Here is a 6,010-nt window from a genome sequence, read left to right on the forward strand (position 1 = left end):
CTTGAAATCTCTCTCAGAGATCATTCTTTGATAATAGACCTCTTTGTTACAGTTCTTTGTCCTGCTCTTCTTCAGTGACTCAGCGAAGCATAATCACTGCTGTGAGTTGGGAAACTTGTRCTCTGTGGGCTCCAGCACCGCCTACTAAAGTGGTTTGTCCAAGCTATTCTGATCTTTTATAATTTAGCACAAAGTTTCTTGTCCTTACAAGAAAATCAGTACTGATTGATAGGTTTTTTCCCCACATTAAAATTCATAATCTTATGCTCAGTTCAAATGAACTGAATATATTTAATGCTAGAAAAAACAATGGTGTTTGTGTACAGATGAAAAAGCCAGGAACATTTTTCCTTTTTTCTAGAGGCAGGAGCACTTTAACAAAAGATGCAATTATAGTCTTAATCTATGCATCTAGAACCTTACTAATATGGTCAGGATACAGAAATCATCTGCACTTAGAGCTAGAAAATGTCTGTTTTTCATATACTGCAGTAAAACTACCATAAACATGATGTACACAGGCTTTCCACCTGGGGAGAAACAACCAATTCAACTATTCTAGCTGTCCGCACAAATTGTTTTACAGTCAGGGTACTGTCAGTACATTTTTGGTGAGTGCAATCAGCAGCAATCCAGGAAGCCAAAAGGCTAGAAGCTGAGATGGCTGAGGTTGAGAGCGTCTCACCTGCGATCCAGATGCAGATTAAGAGACGTGGTGAGACTGAGTGGGAAAGATGGAGGAGAAGGGACAACATGTAACATTAGGTCTGCAGTTGCTGCTGACTCTAGAAGTGATTCATGGAGCATTGTGTTCTTTGTCAGAGGTAGGAAGCAATAGCAGGGCGTATTTGTCATTCCTATCCATAAAAAAGACTGGAAGCAGCTTTTCTGCTTCCTTGTTCTACTGCCATATAGGAAGAAAATCCTGGCAGCTCTGGGAAGTAAGTGCTGTTACAGGAAAAAGGAGTAAAATTTGATTAATATGTGTTTATTCCCACCATTGTAGATAGAAAGGGGAGGAGTATCCAACTGTTGCTTGCTTGCTCAGAACTGTTRTTTCATAAATGACTATGCAGTTATGGGCATAATAGTTAAGAGTGGGTAAGCACTCTTTTAAAGGTGAAAACTTTCTGCAGTTGTTTTGTTATAGTTTTGTTGTGATTTATAGTATAATTTTGTTATGATTTATAGCTGCAGGGATGAGGAGTTCCGATCAAATCAGGAGAAAGCTGCCAAAAGCAAACACACTTCAGTGGGCACAGAGTATCCTTTGGAGGAATTCCTGGTTCTGTTTTATCATAAAACATCCATCATATTGCAATCACCTCTCATTGCTGCACAAGCAGCAGCTTTTCTTGGTTAGGTAAGCCAGTTTATTCCTTCTCACCTAATCTGTCCCAAATCCATGTGTTCTGTGACTGAAAGGAGTGCTGTAGAATGGATTTACAGTCTTGTCTTCTTTTGGATGTCCTTTCCACTCTTCTTTCCTCTTTCTCTAGCACGTCACTTTCCTATCTTCCTTCAGAATTCTTGATAACTTTGTATTCATTTCAGTTTGTGTATCTGGACATTATCAAGTTTTTATGTGTATTTGAATAGGTATGTGTGTACACACACACACAAGTATATACACACAACCAGAGAGATCACATCATCCCCTTATTGCATGGCCAAGCTTATTTCTTCAAAAATGCCACTGTCTATGCCATCCAATATTCCCTGTGGCAGGGAATGACTTTTTAACCGTTTAGCACCTGAGGCATAATAGCTGTTTCTACTAGTGGGAAAGATGACTTTCTAAGTCCTTTATTTTTTGTGTGTGTGCTTTACTGTCTCTTTATCAAACCTTTGTTTGTATTTTTCATCATCAATAAATGACCAGATCATTCAAAGCATCCAACAGTCATTGACCACTGTCATTAGACATGGTAATGTTTTCTTGCAAAGTACAGTGAATTGGGCCTAAGCTGATGGAAGAGCATTCCTCTGGAGTTTTAATCAATTTAATACCAATGGCCATTTCTTGCTGTGATAAACCGTATCTTCAGCTGGCCCTGCTTCCCCTTTGAAGGAAAACTTTCAAAACCCTGCTTGCATTTTGACACTGAGAAACAATATCTAAATATATTCAACAAGGCTACTTGATGTATTGTTGATGTATTTTTTCTAAAGGTGATGCTAGGGAATGCTTTGCAGAAAATCTCTTAATCGTGGATAACCAGATAACTCGGGAATCTTTCGGTTTCTGTGGTGCTGAGTTGCTAATGCTTAGTGGTAAAACAAGCAACGTTTGCTGCTTAAAGCTAATTATCCACCCTTTAGTCTCAAACTTCCTGCCTTTATCCTGGCAGAAAACCTGCAAATACATACATAGAAGTAAGAGTCAAACATGAATTTTTAAAGTTTTCTACTTCTGAGCAAGTCTCTCAAATTAGAGTCTTTAATGCTGAAACGTAGGCAATGAGAATTCAAGAGTATTTAATGAATACTCTTGAAGTATTTAGTGACTTATYCACAGTCAAGTTTGGAGGTTTGAAGGTATGAAAAGAGTTTGAAGGAAATGACCACCAATTSCCTTCTCTTACTTTGTCACTGATTTGTGAGACCATCATGGAAGTAATACAAAATTAAATATACATAATATATTCCAGYGTTTTCTGAAATATGCCCTTGTTTCAATTAAAATGTAAAGTCTGTATTCTAAAGGACTTGCTTGTCTGACAGGAGCATTTACCATGTGCAACTATCCCATCATGGATATCAGTTGTCAAATGAAAAAAATACTTTGTCCTTGTGTAGAGATTTCTACAATTTTATTACAATTGCAAACACTATACAGTAATAAAGGGCAACTGTATGCCTCATATCTACAATTAGTTGGCAAAAATACATATATAACCAGGGCAAATATTTTTTGACAGAATCACATCATACAACAGTTGCAGGATAATGGATCACATTGACCTATCCTTGCTAAATGCTACAACAGTGTAAATGAGCATTCTTGTAAAACTGCTATAACAATTGAAGCCTCAATTAGAACATCTCTAACCATTGTTTGTAACCATAAATCATCTATATATACTGTAGGCAGGAGCATAACATTAAAAAAATGCACAAAAAGCTGAGAGATACAACCTGTCTAATACTGAAAACGCACTACGTTTTATACCTAACACCAATCACTTGAATGCTGTAGCACAACTTATACTCAATAGTTTCTATAGATAGCCCACAGGTTTCATGGACACCTACAAGTGGTGTAATTATTTAAAAGACAAAGTTATTAAAATTGTTTTAAAATACTAAAGTCAGTTTTATTTTGAAGCTAGTTATTCTCCCTATTTTGGGGTGAAGGGCCAATATCAAATACAAGCCACTGAACCTGGCAGTAGATCAGGAGTGTTACTCTTTCAGTTCAAATAAATTGTAACTTCTAACAGTTATGCACTGATAAGTTATGAAAAAAATCAGAATTTTAATTACCTGTATCCAGAGCAATGCTGAAATAGTGATAGCTCACTGTCAGATGTGGAAGTGACACAAAATGTCATGAGCATCTGAGAGAGGTCATGTCTTCTTTGTCTGTAACCCCAGCTCTAGTGAAATCTTAGTACTGAAAAGTCAGACTGCAAGCAGTGAGTGCTTCTTGCCTGAGAGAGTTTAGCTAGCCCTTTCATTTGCTATCTGTATAAAAGGGCGGTAATTTGGGGATAGCAGAGGTGAAGGCAGGGAGAATGAGGAAGTGTGGACTTAAATATCTGAAGGCATCTTTCACAGAAGGTGGCATGAGCTGCAGATACAAAAACTTACGGGGGAAATAAAAACCACATAAGCTCAGTTAATCTTCTCTTAAGCAAGCAGAATTTCCAACTTACCTAAAACTCTATTTCAGTTATTCGATTAAAATTCTGTAATGGCTTGGGTTTGATTACTATTTTTTTTTATTTTGACAGCACCAGCACTTCAATCTCCACAATCAAAATGAAAAAGCTTGCAGGTATTTATGATACATTGCTCTTGCTGAACTTTTGGTGGAAATCATGTCAAAAAAGGATAATGCTTTTCAGACAAATGGTTAGCGTGCATAAGAATGTCTCGGTTAATTGAAGAGGGAGAGGACGAGGGTACCAACAGTAATAYGCTTGTAAGTAGTACCTTAAAACAACCTGATGTAAAGGTCCCAGTTTTACCTGTTGCAATGTTTGGACTGTAATATTCCATGGTATTGTCAATGCTGTGAGTAATGTTGCTGACCAGCCACTTAACCACTCAGTCTGACTATCTGAGGTGGTTTCCTTTTGCCAGGAGAAACAATTCCCTCTACTCCCACTTTCCCTCTTAATATAACACTACAAAAAGATAATGTGAGTTGTTGGCAATTATAGGCAATTCTTATGTTTGTGAGAAAACATAATCTTTATCCTTTAAGGAAAATATTTGCCTCTTGGGTCAATAGATCTTAATATTTGGCAGAATAAAAGTAAATATCTAATGCCTGCTCTATCCTGAATTATTCTCTATTTTCCACAATAATAACTAAGTTAACATAAGCTGTCATTTTAATTCAAATAGAGGTGTAATTCAAATAGAGGTGTAATCACAATAAGTAGCAATTTAGAGCAGAAGCCTATACTAGGTGCTCTGAAGAGCACTTGGCATCCCATTTTCTGATTTTACTATAGAAAATAGCCTCTGACTTTAGTTCCTAAAATGTGTGAGCAAGGTTAAGTGATGTAAATCTCTTCCCCTTCTAACTTTCCTCACCACTGTTTGTGGTCCTYCACAGCTCAAAACCTGGAATCACAAGTGCTATCCTTGGCCCGCTAGCGTGTTGGTACATACATGTGTTTGTGCAGGTATTCTTGTACATGTACAGACAGGTAGCTCGATCAGTACATAAATGTATTCTCTTGATTTTTATTTCCTTTTTGAGAAGCTAAGTACAATAAATGTGCTTTAATTCAGTTAAGTTTTGTCTGAGTTAAACTTGGAATAGTTTAGCTCACACTTTGGAATAAAGTTCAGGTCAGTCATTCTTGTCAGCTATGCAGCCAATGCTTTCAGTTTCCTGCATCTTCTCAGAAGAAGGCAGTTTTTCCTCTGTATGCACTGGCATTTTTTTAACTGACCAAACATCCTTGCTTTCCTCACATAAATATCTGGTTGGTTACTAGCTGAGTGCATAAACAGTTAACACTAAAAAGCACAAATTTATGAAATCATGATATGCAATAAGGCAAAGACATGTAATCTCCTAAAACCCGGTCTTCATAATGTGCAGAAAGCCTGGTGCTGTCCAGTGTCATAAAACATCCAACGACTACAATCGCTGTATGCAATTACTAACCTACCAAACAAAAGTCTACTGGATTAAGAAGCTRTACAAATTATACAAGCTGTACAAACAGTAGCATATTGCTGTTCCTTAAATAGAAAATAAATAACTACACTGCTGAGAAATACCACTTGACTGGTTTGCCTTGGCAGGATACACAAGTTGAATTAGGATGAAAGCATAACTGAAAAGATTCATAATCTACTTGGATTTTCAGAATGTGAATGACAGTATAGAAAATCAATCAGCATACAGGATTACATGTACATTGCATAAAGATATCTATGCTGTATTACATGACATTCTCAAAAATTAACCTAACAGCAAGCAAGACCCAAGAGATGCTGCCATGTGAAATCTGATCTACATTCAAGTTAATAAAAATAAGTAAATATATTTGCAAGACGGCTATGAAGTAGGAAGATTTTCACTCCGTTGACCAACTTTAAGGTGAAGCAGAAAGGTGAAGCGTCCTGCTCTGTTATCGACCCCAGTAATATTTCAAGTTGTCCAGTATCACAGGAGCAACTAATCAACGAAACCTGAAGGATGACAACCTGGTGCTAGCTAAGCCATAAATATCTACATACATAAACACACCACGAACAAGACAATGAAAAGCAAGCCAGATTTACCGTTCTAATTATCCAAGTGGGGCTTTCTTTTTTTTTT

General features: G+C 37.0%; 1 long non-coding RNA gene across 1 annotated transcript; it reads right to left on the reverse strand.

Annotated features, from left to right (window-relative positions):
- Positions 1 to 5,113: 5,113 nt before the first annotated feature.
- LOC112948300 lies at positions 5,114 to 6,010 on the reverse strand. The gene is made up of 2 exons (XR_003249581.1): positions 5,974 to 6,010; positions 5,114 to 5,880 (listed from the first exon to the last, which is right to left on the reverse strand). It is a non-coding gene; the product is annotated as an uncharacterized LOC112948300 (long non-coding RNA).

The sequence above is a fragment of the Nothoprocta perdicaria genome, unplaced genomic scaffold (genome assembly GCF_003342845.1).
Source record: "Nothoprocta perdicaria isolate Ctin4 unplaced genomic scaffold, notPer1 scaffold_100, whole genome shotgun sequence".
Taxonomy (NCBI): Eukaryota; Metazoa; Chordata; class Aves; order Tinamiformes; family Tinamidae; genus Nothoprocta; species Nothoprocta perdicaria.